We start from the raw sequence: 23,507 nt of genomic DNA on the forward strand, positions 1-23,507 counted from the left end.
TTTTATTGCCAGTGTATGGCTCCACCCTCAAAGATCCTGATTGGTTGTGACTGAAACAATTGACCGGGATACTGTCTACTCCCACCTTCTCTATAACAGGAAACTCCGTCCACACCCCGGGCCTTTGCTCCTGATTGGTGGGAAGGATTATTGCTTGGAGGTGTTGCACGTGCAGTGGCAGGAACTGTGGGGAACGGAAGGAAAAAACTATCACAAAGTAACTCCCACGAGACTTTCTGCGTGGTTCCCGCAATGAATTCAAATAACGCGCCAACCGCTGTTACATTTTTTGCATATTATTGCCTTGTACGGGAAAGATCTTCCCAGCCATTTCTACCGTTGGGATGAGACTCAATTCGTAGCAGGGAATTGAAACCCACTCCTCAGCATTTACCTTTGGGAAAAAGGAACGGGCGTGATGCCAGGACGGGGATCTACAGTGAAAAATGAGCCTAAATAGCTGTACACCTAACAATTGTGCATAGGAAGTAAGGGCATTAAATTGGGGATGGTGCCGCCATTGCAGGCGAGTTAAACAGAATGGGCATTAAACTAAGTGAGCATAAGCAGTTAGGAGAGAGTTTATACGACTGGGAGAATGGATGTGGGGTGATAAGAGGACTGAGGAAGGGGATCACGAGTAGAACTAGGAAACGGCCATACTAGCGTTTGAATCCATGACCCTCTAGCACCAATGTCTGTGTCGTAGACCACTATTTAAGAGTAATCAGCCTCCTACTAGAATTTCCTTTCCCCCCATCTCTGTCCACCAATTAGGTCCCAGCTCAAACACAGCCGCCTCCATGATGCATTCACTGATCCTTTCCCTCTCTTAACAGGCCCTCTCTTGCTGCTATCAGGTGGGGAATACGGGAAAACATTAGAATTGGGGTGCAAGGGAGTGCTGTCAGCACTGGCATCAGTTAGCACCGGGCTGGATGTGGCGAGAAGGACCCAGATTTGTACTGGGATGTTTGCATTTGTTAGGTTGCAGAAATTCTGCAAAATCCAGTGCAAAAAAATAACCTAGCCCATACCTGTCTCCTGACTGGTCAGAGAATTATAAATTTAGACTACAGTTGAAAGTAAACTTGGTAGGGCTGGGCGTGGTGACTCACGCCTGTAATCCCAGCACTTTGGCAGGCCGAGCAGGTGGATCACCTGAGGTCAGGAGTCTGAGGCCAGCCTGGCCAACATGGTGAAACCGCATCTCTACTAAAAGGAGGAAAAAAATTAGCCACGCGTGGTGGCGCGTTCCTCTGATCCCAGCTACTCGGGAGGCTGAGGAAGGAGAATCTCTTGAATCCCAGAAGCAGAGGTTGCAGTGAGCCGAGATAGCTCCACTGCACTCCAGCCTCGGCGACAGAGTGAGAGTCTGTCCGAAGAAAAAGAAAAAAAGAAAAGAAAAGAAAAGAAAAAAAGCACTGCAAAATATAAGATAAAATGCAAAATCAGTTTCCTGACAGCCACTGTGCTGTCCCTGCACCTGCTCAACCAACCGTGGCATGTATTTCCTTATTTTTAAGTGAAAACCACCACAAAACTTTAGACAGCATACATGAGGGGACCAAAAGCAATATTTAAACAAATAAAATATTAGAGTCATCACTTTGGAAGGTAAAACACAACACTGTGACCAAATTCAGCTAAGGGACCCAAACTGTCTTAAATCCAAGGCCCTCTAGACTGTTTAAGTATGCTATTAAACATATTGAAGTATACTATTTACCAAGCATTGTGACTCATGCCTGTAATCCCAGCCCTTTTGGAGGCCAAGGCGGGTGGATCATCTGAGGTCAGGTGTTTGTGCCCAGCCTGAACAATATGGTGAATCCCCGTCTTTACTAAAAATACAAAAACTACCTAGGCGTGGTGGCACACACTTGTAGTCGCAGCTACTCGGAAGGCTGAGACAGAAGAATCACTTGATCCCAGGCGTCGGGGGTTGCAGTGAGTCACAATCACACCACTGCACTCCAGCCTGGGTAACAGAGTCAGACTCCATCTGAAAAAAAAAAAAAAAATGTAAATAAGCCAAACAACAAAGTTGGTAAACCAAGTAAGGTATAATAGCCCCCAGGATTGGTCAGAGCCAGGAATTCAACCTATGTTGTTAATCACATTTGAGGATGGGTAGGAAGAAACCATTAAGAGAAGAAACTAGAAGAGTGTTCCCAATAAGATAAAGTGACTGAAATAAACAAGTGTACGTGTACAGTAATGGGATGAAGTGGGAGGGGTATCTTCTGCTACTTCAGTTCTACTTAACTCTTCAGCATCCTTCAAGTTGAAAGAACACCAAAGATTACAGACCTCATTCCTTGGAGGCCCATTGTTTTATGATTTAGATTGAATGACCAAAGTATGGTCTTCCATTCCATCCAAATCAGTTGGGAAGCTGCCTTTTTTATGTTATGGAGGTGAAATTCACATAACACACAATTAAGCATTTTGAAGTGAACAATTCGGTGGTATTTAGTACATTTACAATGTGTAACCACCACCTCTACACAATCTTGAAACATCTGGCCCACCCCAGAAGGAATCTCAGTAGCATTGTTTATAACATTCTCCTTCCCTTAGCCTCTGTAAACCACCAATCTGCTTTTTATCTTTATGAGTTTGCTTATTCTGGACATTTCATATAAATGGAATCACACACATGACCTTTTGTGTTTAGTCTTTTTCATTTAGTATACTGTTTTTGAAGTTTATTCATATTATAACATGTATCAGTCCTTTATTCCTTTTTATGGCTAAACAATATTGATTATATGTTGATACCAGAATTTCTTTATCCATTCACCCATTTATGAACATATGAACTGTATTCACCTTTTGGCTACTGTGATTAGTGCTGCCATGAATATTCATGTACATGTACTTGGAGGGCTTCTTAACCATGCAGGCTTTTCACTCCACCTTAACCCTTCTGAATCAGAATCTTGTGGATGGGGTCAGGTATCTACATTTTAAACAAGAACTCCAGGTGATTCTGATAATTTCAGAATCATTTGGCTGAAGTTTGGGGTGGGAATCATAGTCTAGGTTGGGATTAAAAATAACCTACTGTGACTGTCCATGGGCTGGGATGAAAAGAATTATACAGATATGCTAAGATGCTTCTAAAATTAAAACTTGGCTTTTGAAATACTGATTAATAATCCCAACATTTTATGAGGCTAGGATAACCTTGATAGCCAAACTCAGGAAATGACAGGAGAAGAAATATTACAGGCCAAATTGGCTTATAAACATTTTATGCTGAAGTCCTGCGTATAACATTACTAAATCAAACCCATCAGTATATAAAGCAGGTATTGCTTATCCCACTAATGCAAGTGTAATTCACCTTTGGAAAATTGATCATAGTTCACCACATGAAAGCACTGAGCTACATATGTTCCATTCACCCAACCAAATTCATTCTTTACTTTCTCTATCTTGTTCTATGTTACCTGAGGACCGACCTCTATGGACTACTACATCATCCAGTCTGCCTTGTCTTTTGTCTTCCAGTTGTGTTAAACCACAGAGAAGCAGAGGTAAGAAATTTGAGAGGACATTAAAGAGGTCATTGCAGTGTCTGTATTCCCCCTCTAGAGTTACACTGCCTGCAAAAAAGCCCATCTCTCACAACTGCAGATTTTCCTCATTCTAATAACTCTATTCTCTCCTCTTGTACCTTTATGGCATTGGTAGTAACAGATTCCAATAGTTGCTAGACCCTGAGTTTATATCAGGCGTGTGCCACCATGCCTGGCTAATTTTTGTGTTTTAGTAGAGACGGGTTTCGCCTTGTTGGCCAGGCTGGTCTCGAACTCCTGACTTCAAGTGATCCACCTGCCTTGGTCTCCCAAAGTGCTGGGATTACAGGCATGAGCCACCATGCCTGGCCCAATTAATCTTCTGATAATGGTATGTGGTGCTCGTGAGGGCATTGAGTGATGCACACATTAATGAATAAAAACCATATCACCTATCAACAGTTGCAGAAAAAGCTTTGGATAATGTCAACTCATTCACATATTTTTAAAAGTCTCAGCAAGCATGAAATAGAAAATAATGTTCTTAAATCAATAAAGGATATATAACAAAACCTTTAAAAAATATCAGAATGAATGGCAAAAATTTATAAATGTTCTCACCAAAAGCAGAAATAGAAGTAAGATAACTTCTATGGCTACTAATAGTCAACATTATATTGGAGGTTCTCACTATGGAATTGACCACCCCCAATAAAAGGGATGAAAATTGAAAATGATGAGAGAATTTTGCCATTAATCGCAGATACCATAATTGTCTATAAGGAAAATGCAAGAAAATCTACAATCAAACTATTTTAAATAATAAGAGTTCTACAACTTTGTTTTCTATTATAACACTGCTAAAAAATACCTATGGAAAACAAAATAAAGACAAGGACCTTTTGGAATAAATTAGCTAGTCTCAATGTTCAACTCATCATTTTAAGTTTTTAAAAAGTCATGTGAAATTTTTTGCCTGTCATGTTAAATAGACTTTCTAAAACTGCAAAGTCTGTTCTCAAGTGAGTACATGTTCTATTAAATTCATTTTTACTTTATCAGAAACTGGTGGTCATAATAGAGGATTTCAAAAATTTCTTTCGTTCTTTTTTTTTTTTTTTTTTTTTGAGACCATCTTACTCTGTCGCCCAGGCTGGAGTGCAGTGGTGTGATCTTATCTCACTGCAACCTCAGTCTCTCGAGCTCAGGTGGTCCTCCCACTTCAGCCTCTCGAGTAACTGAGACTACACATGCACACCACCACGCCTTTCTAGCTTTTAAATTTTTTTGTAGAGATGGGGTTTCACCGTGTTGCCCAGGCTGGTCTCAAATTCCTGGGCTCAAACGATTCGCCCACCTCGGCCTCCCAAAGTTCTGGATTACAGGTATAAGCCACCGTGCCTGGTCAAATTTATTTCAAATAGCATCATCTTACTTATCTGTTTACAATTATGTTCAATAGTTTCCGAAATTTCTAAAATCTCCCTTCCTTCATTTTTTTCTTCACTGTTGACAGAAGATTCTTTATTTAACTCTGAATTTGATAGTTATTTTGTTCTAATAATGTTAAAGACATGATAATTTTCTGCATTTTTCTATCTAAATTTCTTTTTTTTTAAGCTGTGAAATATTAATATTATGTATTATTTATTTATTTATTTTAATTTTATTTTATTTTTATTGATCATTCTTGGGTGTTTCTCACAGAGGGGGATTTGGCAGGGTCATAGGACACTAGTGGAGGGAAGGTCAGCAGACAAACAAGTGAACAAAGGTCTCTGGTTTTCCTAGGCAGAGTGTTTGTGTCCCTGGGTACTTGAGATTAGGGAGTGGTGATGACTCTTAACGAGCATGCTGCCTTCAAGCATCTGTTTAACAAAGCACATCTTGCACCGCCCTTAATCCATTTAACCCTGAGTGGACACAGCACATGTTTCAGAGAGCACAGGGTTGGGGGTAAGGTCATAGATCAACAGGATCCCAAGGCAGAAGAATTTTTCTTAGTACAGAACAAAATGAAAAGTCTCCCATGTCTACTTCTTTCTACACAGACACGGCAACCATCCGATTTCTCAATCTTTTCCCCACCTTGCCCCCCTTTCTACTCCAGAAAACCGCCATCGTCATCATGGCCCATTCTCAATGAGCTGTTGGGTACACCTCCCAGACGGGGTGGTGGCCGGGCAGAGGGGCTCCTCACTTCCCAGTAGGGGTGGCCGGGCCGAGGCGCCCCTCAGCTCCCGGACCGGGTGGCTGGCCAGGCAGGGGGCTGACCCCCCCATCTCCCTCCCGGACGGGGCGGCTGGCCGGGCGTGGGGCTGACGCCCCCACCTCCCTCCAGGACGGGGCGGCTGGCCGGGCGTGGGGCTGAGTCCCCCACCTCCCTCCCGGACGGGGCGGCTGGCCGGGCGGGGGGCTGACCCCCCCACCTCCCTCCCGGATGGAGCGGCTGGCCGGGCGGGGGGCTGAGCCCCCCACCTCCCTCCCGGACGGGGCGGCTGGCCGGGCAGAGGGGCTCCTCACTTCCCAGTAGGGGCGGCCGGGCAGAGGCGCCCCTCACCTCCCGGACGGGGCGGCTGGCCGGACGGGGGGCTGAGCCCCCCACCTCCCTCCCGGACGGGGCGGCTGGCCGGGCGGGGGGGCTGACCCCCCCCCCCACCTCCCTCCCGGACGGGGCGGCTGGCTGGGCAGAGGGGCTCCTGGCTGGGCAGAGGGGCTCCTCACTTCCCAGTAGGGGCGGCCGGGCAGAGGCGCCCCTCAGCTCCCAGACCCGGTGGCTGGCCAGGCGGGGGGCTGACCCCCCCACCTCCCTCCCGGATGGGGCGGCTGGCCGGGAGGGGGCACTGACCCCCCCACCACCTCCCTCCCGGACGGAGCAGCTGGCCAGGCGGGGGGCTGAGCCCCCCACCTCCCTCCTGGACGGGGTGGCTGGCCAGGCGGGGGGCTGACCCCCCCCACCTCCCTCCCGGACGGAGCGGCTGGCCGGGCGGGGGACTGACCCCCCCACCTCCCTCCCGGACGGGACGGCTGGCTGGGCAGAGGGGCTCCTGGCTGGGCAGAGGGGCTCCTCACTTCCCAGTAGGGGCGGCCGGGCAGAGGCGCCCCTCACCTCCTGGACGGGGCAGCTGGCCGGGCGGGGGGCTGAGCCCCCCACCTCCCTCCCGGACGGGGCGGCTGGCCGGGCGGGGGGCTGACCCCCACCTCCCTCCCAGACGGGGTGGCTGCCGGGCGGAGATGCTCCTCACTTCCCAGACGGGGTGGCAGCCAGGCGGAGGGGCTCCTCACTTCTCAGACGGGGCGGCCGGGCAGAGACGCTCCTCACCTCCCAGACGGGGTCGCGGCCGGGCCGAGGCACTCCTCACATCCCAGACGGGGCGGCGGGGCAGAGGCGCTCCCCACATCTCAGACGATGGGCTGCCGGGCAGAGACGCTCCTCACTTCCTAGATGGGATGGTGGCCGGGACGAGGCGCTCCTCACTTCCCAGGTGGGATGGTGGCCGGGCAGAGATGCTCCTCACTTTCCAGACTGGGCAGCCAGGCAGAGGGGCTCCTCACATCCCAGACGATGGGCGGCCAGGCAGAGACGCTCCTCACTTCCCAGACGGGGTGGCGGCCGGGCAGAGGCTGCAATCTCGGCACTTTGGGGGGCCAAGGCAGGCGGCTGGGAGGTGGAGGCCATAGCGAGCCGAGATCACGCCACTGCACTGCAGCCTGGGCACCATTGAGCACTGAGTGAATGAGACTCCGTCTGCAATCCCGGCACCTCGGGAGGCCGAGGCTGGCGGATCACTCACGGCTAGGAGCTGGAGACCAGTCCGGCCAACACAGCGAAACCCCGTCCCCATCAAAAAAACACGAAAACCAGTCAGGCGTGGCGGCGCGCGCCTGGAATCGCAGGCACTCGGCAGGCTGAGGCAGGAGAATCAGGCAGGGAGGCTGCAGCGAGCCGAGATGGCAGCAGTACAGTCCACCTTTGGCCCGGCATGAGAGGGAGACCATGGAAAGGAGAGGGAGAGGGAGACGGGAGAGGGAGAGGGAGAGGGAGAGGGAGAGGGAGAGGGAGAGGGAGAGGGAGAGGGAGAGGGAGACAGAGACGGGAGAGGGAGAGGGAGACGGGAAAGGGAGAGGGAGATGGGAGAGGGAGAGGGAGACGGGAGAGGGAGAGGGAGACGGGAGAGGGAGACCTCTATCTAAATTTCTAACTGCTTTTATACTTTTAATTCCTTTCCACATGGATATTTCTCCTTTTCCTAAACATTGCACCACTTAGCTGTTTGTATGCCATATTTGTCTAAAAAATGTTTAGTATGTATTTAAAATGTTTATTATTAATGAATACATTTAACGAGTAAAAACATAGCAAAGATTTGATTAATTTATATGATTTAAATTCATTCATATAAGTTATATTAGTTAACAAATATAACATTTAAATTAATTAATATAAATTATAATATTTAAAATCAAATATGTGCACATACATTTAGCATCAAAAATAACAATTTGCACCAAACAGCAGAAAATTACTCACTAGGTTTCCAGACAAATTTGCTTAAGAAAAAAATAGTGCAAAATAATTTTGTATAAAAGAATGTATAATACTTTTAAGTGAATTAAGTATAAAAGATTCCTGGTAACTTGACTATTTTCCTGCTTTAGAAAATATGTTTTTGTAAAATTTTGATATTTGATCAAGTTTCATTTGTGAAAAGTAAAATGTATTAAGAAACAGATGTGTATTTTTTTATTTTATATTATATTATTTTATTTTATTTTATTATACTATAAGTTCTGGGATACATATGCAGAATGTGCAGTTTTGTTACATAGGTATACACCTGCCATGGTGGTTTGCTGCACCCATCAACCCATCATGTATATTAGGTATTTCTCCTAATGCTATCCCTCTTCTAGCCACCCACCCCCCAACAGGCCCCAGTGTGTGATGTTCCCCTTCCTGTGTCCATGTGTTCTCATTGTTCAACTCCCACTTATGATTGAGAACATGCAAATGTTTGGTTTTCTGTTCCTTTGTTAGTTTGCTGAGAATGATGGTTTCTAGCTTTATCCATGTCCCTGCAAAGGACATGAACTCATCCTTTTTTATGGCTTCATAGTATTCCATGGTGTGTATGTGCCACATTTTCTTTATCCAGTCAATCATTGTTGGACATTTGGGTTGGTTCCCAGTCTTTGCTATTGTGAATAGTGCTGCAATAAACAAACGTGTGCATGTGTCTTTATAGTAGAATGATTTATCATCCTTTGGGTTTATACCCAGCAATGGGATTGCTGAGTCAAATGGTATTTCTGGTTCTAGATCCTCGAGGAATTGCCACACTGTTTTCCACAATGGTTGAACTAATTTACACTCCCAACAGTGTAAAGTGTTCCTATTTCTCCACATCCTCTCCAGCATCTGTTGTTTCCTGACTTTTTAATGATCACCATTCTAACTGGCGTGAGATGTTACCTCATCGTGGTTTTGATTTGCATTTCTCTAATAACCAGTGATGATGAGCTTTTTTTCATATGTTTGTTGGCTGCATCCAAACACATATTTGTAATAAAATAAAATTTTCCCTTTTATCCTACATTATTGTAGACTAAAGCTATAAACAATAGGAAAAAATCGTCAGCTTCCATCATGATCATATCCACATAAGTTCTAGAACAGAAAAGGCTAAACTATGGTGTCATAAATTACAACTGGGGTTGTTTGGGGGAATTGGAGCAGACGCTGAATGGAAATACATATACATATATATGGGGAGTTTCTGGTTGATAGTATTATTCTATATTCTTATTTGTGTTTTGGTTGCCCAGATGCATAGATTTGTCAAAAGCTTGCAAATGATATTCTTAAGATTAGTACATTCATTATATATAAATTGTACCTAACACAAAATAGGCAAGCATATTCTAGTTTTGCAAAAGCAGTGTGAGATCCTAACAGCCTTTTCCTCCTGCTGATTATAACTATAAATTTTGGATAAAATATGAAAACTAGCTAAGCACCATGGCACACACCTTTAATCCCAGCATTTTGGGAGGCCAAGGAGGGCAGATCGCTTGAGCCCAGACGTTTAAGACCAGCCTGGGCAACATGGCAAAACCCTGTCTCTACAAATACAAAAAAAAATTAGCTGGTCATGGTGTCACACACCTGTAGTCCAAGCTACTAGGGAGGTGAAGGTGAAAGTGTCACTTGAGCCCCAGAGGTCAAGGCTTCAGTGAGCAGAGATCGTGCCACTGCACTCCAGCCTGGGCAACAAAGTGAGACCCTGTATAAGAAAAAAAACAAAAAAAACTACTATCTGTGGATGGATAAAACAATCCAACCAAAACACAGGGATTGTCCAAATGGATTTTAAAAACATGTGATCCAACTACATGCTGTCTATAGAATATATACTTTAAACAAAATAAAGAAATTGAAAATAAAGGGATAGAAAAGGATGTATCATGCAAATAACAATCATGGGAAAGCTGGAGTGGTTATACTAATATCAGACAAAATAGACTTTAAAACAAAAAATGTTATTGAGATAAAGACATTTTATAATGGCAAAGGGTCAATCTATCTGGAAGATATAATAAGTATAAATATATATGGTAATTACATTAAACAAAAATATAATACAAAATACATTAAACAAAGCTGACAGAACTGAGGAGATAAACAATTCACCAGTAACATTTATAGAATTTAGTAACTCACTTTCAATAATAAATGGAACAACTTAAAAGATCAACAAAGCAATGGAAGACTTGCAGAACACTATAAACCAATTAGTGCTAACAAATATCTCTAGAACACAGAGTATGATCTCCAACGAAATTGCAATTAAAATAGAAATCAGTAATAAGTATAAATTTGAGAAACTCACTCATAAGTGGAAATTAAACAACACACTCAAGCACCTAATGGACCAAGAAGAAATTAAAAGGGAAATGAGAAAATACTTTGAGATGGGATGCAGCTAAAGTAGTAATTTGAGAGAAATAGACCATATGAACAAACCTATATCAAGGTAAAAGACTAAATCAGTAATTTAAAAAACTATACCCAAAACAAGGCTCCGCCAGGTGGCTTCACCAATCAATTATATAAAACATTCAAAGAACAATACCAATTTGTCACAGTTAATTTAATCTGTCAACTTGACTAGGCCACAGGATGCCCAGATAGCTGGTTCAACATTTCTGGGTGTGTCTGTGAGGATGTTTCCAGAAGAGATTAGCACTTGAATTGGCAGACTGAGGGAAGCAAATGGCCCTCCCCAGTGTGGGTGAACTCATCCAATCTATAGAGGACCTCAATAGAACAAAAAGGTGAAGGAAAGTTGAGTGAACTCTGACGGCTGAATTGGGAAATTAGTCTTCTCCTGCCCTTAGTGCTCTTGGTTCTAAGGCCTTCAGACTCTGACTGGAATCTACAATATCAGTTTTCTGGCTCTCACACCCTTAAATGATGTCACTGGCTTTCCTGGGTCTCCAGCTTACAGATGGCAGATTGTGGGACTCCTTAGCCTCTATAATCATGTAAATGTAAACCAATATTTTATAATAATTACCTTGTAATAAATATGTCTCTCCATATATATGAATATATACTCATATATATATATATACACACAAATATATACTCATATATATACACTATCATGTGGGTCTCTTTATATATGTGTGTATATATATCTATATACACACACATGGATATATATACACACACTATATATATATAAATATATATTTATAATATAAATATATTTTATTTAATTTATTTATATTTATGTTTTGGTCAATGACCAACCATGTATGCAATGGTGGTCCCATAAGATTATAATATTATATTTTTACTGTATCTTTTCTATGTTTAGTTACACAAATATTTATCATTGTGTTACAATCGCCTAGAGCAAGAGTCTTCAATCCCAGGGCCATGGACTGGTACTGGTCTGTGGCCTATTAGGAGCCAGGCTGCACAGCAGGAGGTGAGCAGCAGGCAAGCAAGTGTTACTGCCTGAACTCCACCTCCTGTGTAATCAGTGGCAGCATTAGATTCTCATAGGAGTGTGAACTGTATTGTGAACTGTGTATGCGAGGGATCTAAGTCGTACACTCCATATGAGAATCTAATGCCTGATGATCTGAGGTGTAACAGTTTCATCCTGAAACCATCCTCCCTGTCTGTGGAAAAATTGTCATTCACAAAACTGGTCCCTGGTGCCAAAAAGGTTGGGGACTGCTGGCCTACAGAATTCAGTACAGTAACATGCTATACAGATTTGTAACCTAGGAACAATAGCCTATACCATGTAGCTTAGGTGTGTAGTAGGCTATACCGTCTAGGTTTGTGTAAATACACTCTATGATGTTCACACAATGACAAAATTCTCAGAATGTATCCCTGTCATTAAGTGACACGTGACTATACACACAGACCCACACGTACCCTATTGTTTCTATTTCTCCAGAGAACCCTGACTAATACACAATTCTTCATAAATTCTTCAAAAATTAAAAAAGGAGGGAACACTTCCCGATTCATTTTATTTTATGGGGCCCACATTATCCTGATACTAAAACCAGACAAAGATATGCAAAAACAAAAACAAAAACAATGCTGCAGACCAATATCTCTTATTAATATGGGTACAAAATTCCTTAACAAAGTACTAGCAAACTGGATCCAGCAACAGAGAAAAAGAATTATAGCAGCCAAGTTAAGTTTCTCACTTCTGTAATACCAGCTATTTGGGAGGCTGAGGTAGGAGGATTGCTTGAGGCCAGGAGTTCAAGACCAGCCTGTGAAATATAGCAAGACCCTGTCTCTAAAAAATATATATTAAAAATTAGCTGGGAATGGGGGTGCATACCTAACCCCAGCTACTGCCCCCATGACCCAAACACATTCCACCAGGTCCCACCTCTAACATTGTGGGGATCACATTTCAACATGATATTTGGAGGGGACAAACATCCAAACTATATCAAAGGCTATCTTAGAATTCTGTCTACCACAATAATAGACTCAGCTTGGCAGATCCAGAAGGTACAGATAAGTTGCATGAGCAAATGGGCAAACCCCTTAAACACCAATTCCTGTTATAGTGCCCTGTCTCTCTCAATCCATGCCTACAGTGTCCTTGGGGCATTCCTTGTGGTTAGCTGACTGAGGCAGGAAAAACCTTAAGCTTAGTTTACAAATGGGCCTGCAAGATATGCTTATATCATCTTAAAATTGAGAGCTGAAGGATGCCCAGAAGTACAAACCTACAGCGATTCTTAAGCATTTGCTAAGGGTTTAGCTGAATGATTAGAGATTTGAAAGGAATAGGATTGGAAGACAGGCGACAAAGAAGTCTGGGGAAAGGTATGGGATAGATCTTTTTGAATTGGTACAAGCTATAAAGATATTTGTGTTCCATGTGAATGTCCATCAAAGGACATAATAATAGGTGAACAAAATGACACACTTTGTGAATGGCAGTCAGCTTCTTTCTCTAGTCACTTGAGTGTTTGCTCAATGGGCCCACGAATATAAGAGTCAATGGTGACAGGGATGGATGCTATGGATGGGCTCAACAATATAGGTGTCCTCTTATCAAGGCTGGCTTGGATAATACTACAGTTCAGTACCTAATCTACCAAGAGTAGAAACCAACATTGAGTCTCCGATATAGCATCATTTTCTATGGTGACCAGCCAGCTACCTGGCAGCAGATGGATTACATTAGATGTCTTTCATCATTGGTGGGGAAGAGTTTCATTCTCACAGGAATGGACACGTACTCTGTATATGAATTTGTCTTCCTTTCCTATAATGCTTCTTCCAGTAGCATCCATCTGGGGATTCATAGAATGTCTTGTCTACCATCGTGGCATTCTATAGAGAATTATGGCCATGTGTCACTTCACAACAGGAATACATTCTGACAAATGTATAACTAGGTGATTTTGTCAATGTGCAAATGTCACAGAATGTACTTACACAAATAGACGGTATAGCCTCTTGCTCCTAGGTTACAAATCTGTACAGCATGTTACTGTACCGAATACTGTAGGCAATTGTAACACAATGGCAAGTATCTGTGTATCTAAACATAGAAAAAGTACAGCAGAAATATGTTATAAAAATTTTTTTAAAAAGGGTACACCCTAATAGGACTCTTACCATGAATGGAGCTTGCAGGACCGGAGGTTGCTTTGAGTCAGTGAGTGAGAGGTGAGTGAATGTTAGGGCCTAGGACATTACTGTATACTACCATAGAATTCATTATTTTTTTTTAAATATCTGTAGGGGTAGCTACTCTGTGCTCTCTTATCTTTTTTTTATTATTATACTTCAAGTTTTAGGGTACATGTGCACAACGTGCAGGTTTGTTACATATGTATACATGTGCCATGTTGGTGTGCTGCACCCATTAACTCGTCATTTAACATTAGGTGTATCTCCTAATGCTATCCCTCCCCCCTTCCCCCACCCCACAACAGGCCCCGGTGTGTGATGTTCCCCTTCCTGTGTCCAAGTGTTCTCATTGTTCAATTCCCACCTATGAGTGAGAACATGCGATGGTTGGTTTTTTGTCCTTGCGATAGTTTGCTGAGAATGATGGTTTCCAGCTTCATCCATGTCCCTACAAAGGACATGAACTCATCATTTTTTATGGCTGCATAGTATTCCATGGTGTATATGTGCCACATTTTCTTAATCCAGTCTATCGTTGTTGGACATTTGGGTTGGTTCCAAGTCTTTCCTATTGTGAATAGTACCGCAATAAACATACGTGTGCATGTGTCTGTATAGCAGCATGATTTATAATCCTTTGGGTATATACCCAGTAATGGGATGGCTGGGTCAAATGGTATTTCTAGTTCTGGATCCCTGAGGAATCACCACACTGACTTCCACAATGGTTGAACTAGTTTACAGTCCCACCAACAGTGTAAAATGTTCCTATTTCTCCACATCCTCTCCAGCACCTGTTGTTTCCTGAATTTTTAATGATCGCCAAGCTAACTGGTGTGAGATGGTATCTCATTGTGGTTTTGATTTGCATTTCTCAGATGGCCAGTGATGATGAGCATTTTTTCATGTGTCTGTTGGCTGCATATATGTCTTCTTTTGAGAAATGTCTGTTCATATCCTTCGCCCACTTGTTGATGGGGTTATTTGTTTTTTTCTTGTAAATTTGTTTGAGTACTTCATAGATTCTGGATATTAGCCCTTTGTCAGATGAGTAGATTGCAAAAACTTTCTCCCATTCTTTGGTTGCCTGTTCACTCTGATGGTAGTTTCTTTTGCTGTGCAGAAGCTCTTTACTTTAATTAGATCCCATTTGTCAATTTTGGCTTTCAATGCCATTGCTTTTGGTGTTTTAGACATGAACTCCTTGCCCATGCCTATGTCCTGAATGGTATTGCCTAGGTTTTCTTCTAGGGTTTTTATGGTTGTAGGTCTAACATTTAAGTCTTTAATCCACCTTGAATTAATTTTTGGATAAGGTGTAAGGAAGGGATCCAGTTTCAGCTTTCTACATATGGCTAGCCAGTTTTCCCAGCACCATTTATTAAATAGGGAATCCTTTCCCCATTTCTTGTTTTTCTCAGGTTTGTCAAAGATCAGATAGTTGTAGATGTGTGGCATTATTTCTGAGGGCCCTGTTCCATTCCATTGGTCTATATCTCTGTTTTGGTACCAGTACCATGATGTTTTGGTTACTGTAGCCTTGTAGTATAGTTTGGAGTCAGGTAGTGTGATGCCTCCAGCTTTGTTCTTTTGGCTTAGGATTGACTTGGCAACACGGGCTCCTTTTTGGTTCCATATGAACTTTAAAGTAGTTTTTTCCAATTCTGTGAAGAAAGTCATTGGTAGCTTGATGGGGATGGCATTGAATCTATAAATTACCTTGGGCAGTATGGCCATTTTCACAATATTGATTCTTCCTATCCATAAGCATGGAATGTTCTTCCATTTGTTTGTGTCCTCTTTTATTTCATTGAGCAGTGGTTTGTAGTTCTCCTTGAAGAGGTCCTTCACTTCCCTTGTAAGTTGGATTCCTAGGTATTTTATTCTCTTTGAAGCAATTGTGAATGGGAGTTCATTCATGATTTAGCTCTCTGTTTGTCTGTTATTGATGTATAAGAATGCATGTGATTTTTGTACATTGATTTTGTATCCTGAGACTTTGCTGAAGTTGCTGATGAGCTTAAGGAGATTTTGGGCTGAGACGATGGGGTTTTCTAGATATACAGTCATGTCATCTGCAAATAGGGACAGTTTGACTTCCTCTATTCCTAATTGAATACCTTTTATTTCCTTCTCCTGCCTAATTGCCCTGGCCAGAACTTCCAACGCTATGTTGAATAGGAGTGGTGAGAGAGGGCATCCTTGTCTTGTGCCAGTTTTCAAAGGGAATGCTTCCAGTTTTTGCCCATTCAGTATGATACTGGCTGTGGGTTTGTCATAAATAGCTCTTATTATTTTGAGATACGTCCCATCAATACCTAACTTATTGAGAGTTTTTAGCATGAAGGTTGTTGAATTTTGTCAAAGGCCTTTTCTGCATCTATTGAGATAATCATGTGGTTCTTGTCATTGGTTCTGTTTATATGCTGGATTATGTTTATTGATTTGTGTATGTTGAACCAGCCTTGCATCCCAGGGATGAAGCCCACTTGATTATGGTGGATAAGCTTTTTGATGTGTTGCTGGGTTCTCTTTGCCAGTGTTTTATTGAGGATTTTTGCATCGATGTTCATCACGGATATTGGTCTAAAATTCTATTTTTTTATTGTGTCTCTGCCAAGCTTTGGTTTCAGGATGAATCTGGCCTCATAAAATGAGTTAGGGAGGATTCCCTCTTTTTCTATTGATTGGAATAGTTTCAGAAGGAATGGTACCAGCTCCTCCTTGTACCTCTGGTAGAATTCACCTGTGAATCCGTCTGGTCCTGGACTTTTTTTGGTTGGTAAGCTATTAATTATTGCCTCAATTTCAGAGCCTGTTATTGGTCTATTGAGAGATTCAACTTCTTCCTGGTTTAGTCTTGGGAGGGTGTATGTGTCGAGGAATTTACCCACTTCTTCTAGATTTTCTAGTTTATTTGCGTAGGGGTGTTTATAGTATTATCTGATGGTAGTTTGTATTTCTGTGGGATCAGTGGTGATATCCCATTTATCATTTTTTATTGTGTCTATTTGAGTCTTCTCTCTTTTCTTCTTTATTAGTCTTGCTAGTGGTCTATCAATTTTGTTGATCTTTTCAAAAACAGCAGCTCCTGGATTCAGACCAAAGGTATATAAAACCAAAAGATGGGGAAAAAATAGAGCAGAAAAACTGAAAATTCTAAAAATCAGAGTGCCTCTCCTCCTCCAAAGGAACGCAGTTCCTCACCAGCAATGGAACAAAGCTGGATGGAGAATGACTTTGACGAGTTGAGAGAAGAAGGCTTCAGACAATCAAACTTCTCTGAGATAAAGGAGGAAGTTCGAACCCATGGCAAAGAAGTTAAAAACCTTGAAAAAAGATTAGATGAATGGCTAACTAGAATAACCAATGCAGAGAAGTCCTTAAAAGACCTGATGGAGCTGAAAACCATGGCACAAGAACTACATGACAAATGCACAAGCTTCAGTAGCCAATTCGATCAACTGGAAGAAAGGGTATCAGTGATGGAAGATGAAATGAATGAAATGAAGCGAGAAGAGAAGTTTAGAGAAAAAAGAATAAAAAGAAATGAACAAAGCCTCCAAGAAGTATGGGACTATGTGAAAACACCAAATCTACGTCTGATTGGTGTACCTGAAAGTGATGGGGAGAATGGAACCAAGTTGGAAAACACTCTGCAGGATATTATCCAGGAGAACTTCCCCAATCTAGCAAGGCAGGCCAACATTCAAATTCAGGAAATACAGAGAATGCCACAAAGATACTCCTCGAGAAGAGCAACTCCAAGACACATAATTGTCAGATTCACCAAAGTTGAAAAGAAGGAAAAAATGTTAAGGGCAGCCAGAGAGAAAGGTCAGGTTACCCACAAAGGGAAGCCCATCAGACTAACAGCTGATCTCTCGGCAGAAACTCTACAAGCTAGAAGAGAGTGGGGGCCAATATTCAACATTCTTAAAGAAAAGAATTTTCAACCCAGAATTTCATATCCAGCCAAACTAAGCTTCATAAGTGAAGGAGAAATAAAATACTTTACAGACAAGCAAATGCTGAGAGATTTTGTCACCACCAGGCCTGCCCTAAAAGAGCTCCTGAAGGAAGCACCAAACATGGAAAGGAACAACTGGTACCAGCCACTGCAAAAACATGCCAAATTGTAAAGACCATCGAGGCTAGGAAGAAACTGCATCAACTAACGAGCAAAATAACCAGCTAACATCATAATGACAGGATCAAATTCACACATAACAGTATTAACCTTAAATGTAAATGGGCTAAATGCTCCAATTAAAAGGCACAGACTGGCAAATTGGATAAAGAGTCAAGACCCATCAGTGTGCTGTATTCAGGAAACCCATCTCACGTGCAGAGACACACATAGGCTCAAAATAAAGGGATGGAGGAAGATCTACCAAGCAAATGGAAAACAAAAAAAGGCAGGGGTTGCAATCCTAGTCTCTGATAAAACAGACTTTAAACCAACAAAGATCACAAGAGACAAAGAAGGTCATTACGTAATGGTAAAGGGATCAATTCAACAAGAAGAGCTAACTATCCTAAATATATATGCACCCAATACAGGAGCACCCAGATTCATAAAGCAAGTCCTTAGAGACCTACAAAGAGACTTAGACTCCCGCACAATAATAATGGGAGACTTTAACACTCCACTGTCAACATTAGACAGATCAACGAGACAGAAAGTCAACAAGGATATCCAGGACTTGAACTCAGCTCTGCACCAAGCAGACCTAATAGACATCTACAGAACTCTCCACCCTAAATCAACAGAATATACATTCTTCTGAGCACCACACCACACTTATTCCAAAATTGACCACATAGTTGGAAGTAAAGCACTCCTCAGCAAATGTAAAAGAACAGAAATTATTACAAACTGTCTCTCAGACTACAGTGCAATCAAACTAGAACTCAGGATTAAGAAACTCACTCAAAACCACTCAACTACATGGAAACTGAACAACCTGCTCCTGAATGACTACTGGGTACATAACAAAATGAAGGCAGAAATAAAGATGTTCTTTGAAACCAACGAGAACAACGACACAACATACCAGAATCTCTGGGACACATTTAAAGCAGTGTGTAGAGGGAAATTTATAGCACTAAATGCCCACAAGAGAAAGCAGGAAAGATCCAAAATTGACACCCTAACATCACAATTAAATGAACTAGAAAAGCAAGAGCAAACACATTCGAAAGCTAGCAGAAGGCAAGAAATAACTAAAATCAGAGCAGAACTGAAGGAAATAGAGACACAAAAAGCCCTTCAAAAAATTGATGAATCCAGGAGCTGGTTTTTTGAAAAGATCAACAAAGTTGATAGACCGCTAGCAAGACTAATATAGAAAAAAAGAGAGAAGAATCAAATAGACACAATAAAAAATGATAAAGGGGATATCACCACCAATCCCACAGAAATACAAACTACCATCAGAGAATACTACAACCACCACTACGCAAATAAACTAGAAAATCTAGAAGAAATGGATAAATTCCTAGACACATACACCCTCCCAAGACTAAACCAGGAAGAAGTTGAATCTCTGAATAGACCAATAACAGGATCTGAAATTGTGGCAATAATCAATAGCTTACCAACCAAAAAGAGTTCAGGACCAGATGGATTCACAGCCGAATTCTACCAGAGGTACAAGGAGGAACTGGTACCATTTCTTCTGAAATTATTCCAATCAATAGAAAAAGAGGGAATCTTCCCTAACTCATTTTATGAGGCCAGTATCATCCTGACACCAAAGCCGGGCAGAGACACAAGCAAAAAAGAGAATTTTAGACCAATATCCTTGATGAACATTGATGCAAAAATCCTCAATAAAATACTGGCAAACCGAATCCAGCAGCACATCAAAAAGCTTATCCACCATGATCAAGTGGGCTTCATCCCTGGGATGCAAGGCTGGTTCAATATATGCAAATCAATAAATGTAATCCAGCATATAAACAGAAGCAAAGACAAAAACCACATGATTATCTCAATAGATGCAGAAAAGGCCTTTGACAAAATTGAACAACTCTTCATGCTAAAAACTCTCAATAAATTAGGTATTGATGGGATGTATTTCAAAATAATAAGAGCTATCTATGACAAACCCACAGCCAATATCATACTGAATGCGCAAAAACTGGAAGCATTCCCTTTGAAAACTGGCACAAGACAGGGATGCCCTCTCTCACCACTCCTATTCAACATAGTGTTGGAAGTTCTGGCCAGGGCAATTAGGCAGGAGAAGGAAATAAAGGGTATTCAATTAGGAAAAGAGGAAGTCAAATTGTCCCTGTTTGCAGACGACATGATTGTATATCTAGAAAACCCCATCGTCTCAGCCCAAAATCTCCTTAAGCTCATAAGCAACTTCAGCAAAGTCTCAGGATACAAAATCAATGTACAAAAATCACAAGCATTCTTATACACCAACAACAGACAAACAGAGAGCCAAATCATGAGTGAACTCCCATTCACAATTGCTTCAAAGAGAATAAAATACCTAGGAATCCAACTTACAAGGGATGTGAAGGACCTCTTCAAGGAGAACTACAAACCACTGCTCAAGGAAATGAAAGAGGATACAAACAAATGGAAGAACATTCCATGCTCATGGGTAGGAAGAGTCAATATTGTGAAAATGGCCATACTGCCCAAGGTAATTTATAGATTCAATGCCATCCCCATCAAGCTACCAATGACTTTCTTCACAGAATTGGAAAAAACTACTTTAAAGTTCATATGGAATCAAAAAAGAGCCTGTATTGCCAAGTCAATCCTAAGCCAAAAGAACAAAGCTGGAGGCATCACACTACCTGACTTCAAACTATACTACAAGGCTACAGTAACCAAAACAGCATGGTACTGGTACCAAAACAGAGATATAGATCAATGGAACAGAACAGAGCCCTCAGAAATAACGCCGCATATCTACAACTATCTGATCTTTGACAAACCGGAGAAAAACAAGCAATGCCGAAAGGATTCCCTATTTAATAAATGGTGCTGGGAAAACTGGCTAGCCATATGTAGAAAGCTGAAACTGGATCCCTTCCTTACACCTTATCCAAAAATCAATTCAAGATGGATTAAAGACTTACACGTTAGACCTAAAACCGTAAAAACCCTAGAAGAAAACCTAGGCATTACCATTCAGGACATAGGAATGGGCAAGGACTTCATGTCTAAAACACCAAAAGCAATGGCAACAAAAGACAAAATTGACAAATGGTATCTAATTAAACTAAAGAGCTTCTGCACAGCAAAAGAAACTACCATCAGATTGAACAGGCAACTTACAAAATGGGAGAAAATTTTAGCAACCTACTCATCTGACAAAGGGCTAATATCCAGAATCTACAATGAACTCAAACAAATTTACAAGAAAAAAAACAAACAACCCCATTAAAAAGTGGGTGAAGGACATGAAAAGACACTTCTCAAAAGAAGACATTTATGCAGCCAAAAAACACATGAAAAAATGCTCACCATCACTGGCCATCAGAGAAATGCAAATCAAAACCACAATGAGATACCATCTCACACCAGTTAGAATGGCAATCATTAAAATGTCAGGAAACAACAGGTGCTGGAGAGGATGTGGAGAAATAGGAACACTTTTACACTGTTGGTGGGACTGTAAACTAGTTCAACCATTGTGGAAGTCAGTGTGGCTATTCCTCAGGGATCTAGAACTAGAAATACCATTTGACCCAGCCATCTCATTACTGGGTATATACCCAAAGGACTATAAATGATGCTGCTATAAAGACACTTACACATGTATGTTTATTGCGGCATTATTCACAATAGCAAAGACTTGGAACCAAGCCAAATGTCCAACAATGATAGACTGGATTAAGAAAATGTGGCACATATACACCGTGGAATACTATGCAGCCATAAAAATGATGAGTTCATGTCCTTTGTAGGGACATGGATGAAATTGGAAATCATCATTCTCAGTAAACTATCGCAAGAACAAAAAACCAAACACCGCATATTCTAACTCATAGGTGGGAATTGAACAATGAGAACACATGGACACAGGAAGGGGAACATCACACTCTGGGGCCTGTTGTGGGGTGGGGGGAGCGGGGAGGGATAGCATTGGGAGATATACCTAATGCTAAATGACGAGTTAGTGGGTGCAGCGCACCAGCATGGCACATGTATACATATGTAACTAACCTGCACATTGTGCACATGTACCCTAAAACTTAAAGTATAATAATAATAAATAAAAATAAAATAAAATAAAATAAAATGGCAAAAAAAAAGAAAAACCTGCCTGAGACTGATTTACAGTTAACTTTAAAAAAAAAAGTAGAAGGAGTACACTCTAAAATAATAATTATAAGTAAAGTATAGTAAAGATATAAACCAGTAACATCATCATTTATTATCATCATCAAGTATTATGTACTGTTCATAATTGTATGTGCAAGACTTTTCTATGACTGGCAGCACAATAGATTTGGTTACACCAGCATCATCATAAACACATGAGTAATGCATTGCACTATAATGTTACTAGGTGACAGGAATTTTTCAGCTCCATTATAATCTTATGAGTCCACCTTCATATATGTGGTCCATCATTTACCAAAATGTAGTTACACAGTGCGTGACTGTATGCATCACCAAGGAACTCATCTCACAGCAAAGGAAGTGTGCAGCAAAGTCCTCATGCCATGGAAATAACTGCTCTTATGACACAATCCAGAAGCAGCTGGTCTAACTGAAAGGTGAAATTGGTTACTGAACACTCAGTTACAACACCAAATGGGAGAAAACATCTTGCGAGGATGGGATTCAGTCTCACAGGATGTAGTTTTTGCTTTAAATCAGAGCAGAATTATCTGGTGCTGTTTCCCCCATAGCCAGATCATATAGTTCCAGAAATTAAGGTGTAGAAGTGGGAATAACTCCTGTCACTATTACAACTAATAACTAACTCACAGCATTTTTGCCTCCCATTCCAGCAACTTGGAGCTCTGTTGGATTGGCGATCACATGCTTCCACCAAGAGAGACAAAATAGTTACACTGAATTGGAAGTTGAGACTATACTGCCTGAATATATAGGGCTTCTCATACCACTGAACTAACAGGAGAAAAAGGGGTTACTGACTGGAGAGATTGATCCAAATTATCAAGAGGAAATCTGTTTGCTGCTATACAATGCAATCAAGAATTACTATATCTGGAATCCAGGAGATTCTCTGAGGTGCTTCTTGATACTTCTATGTCCAATAGTAAAGGTTAATGGAAAACTATAGCACCCCCACCCAAAGCAAGATGACTGAGTAATCATACCCTTTAGGAATAAAAGTTTGGAGCACTCTGCCATGTAAAGAAAACTAAGAGCAGCTGAAGTTCTGGCTGAGGGCAAAGTAAATAGAAATTTTTTCAACTACTAGTTGAAGAAAATGGCCATAGATATCAACTACAACCATGTGAACAATTAGAGAAACAAGAATTGTGGTAGCTTTTCATATTTTCTCTTTACTTGATATGTACATGTGTTAATCTGTATATACTAACCATTTTTTCTCCTCTTTCTTTTTTCCTATTTTTGTTCTTATATATACATTATTGGAGCCTAGTTCTATAGCTTAGTGTTTAAATAACAGCATATTCAGTGAGACTGTGACTGAGTTTGAGGAATAATTCTCACTCAATATATCTATGGATATAATGACTTCAGACTGCATGTCTTTTCATTTTGCAAAAGGACGAGAACACTTCTAAGGATGTTAGTGGTATTTTCTTATGTC

Source organism: Pan troglodytes, chromosome X (genome assembly GCF_028858775.2).
Source record: "Pan troglodytes isolate AG18354 chromosome X, NHGRI_mPanTro3-v2.0_pri, whole genome shotgun sequence".
NCBI lineage: Eukaryota > Metazoa > Chordata > Mammalia > Primates > Hominidae > Pan > Pan troglodytes.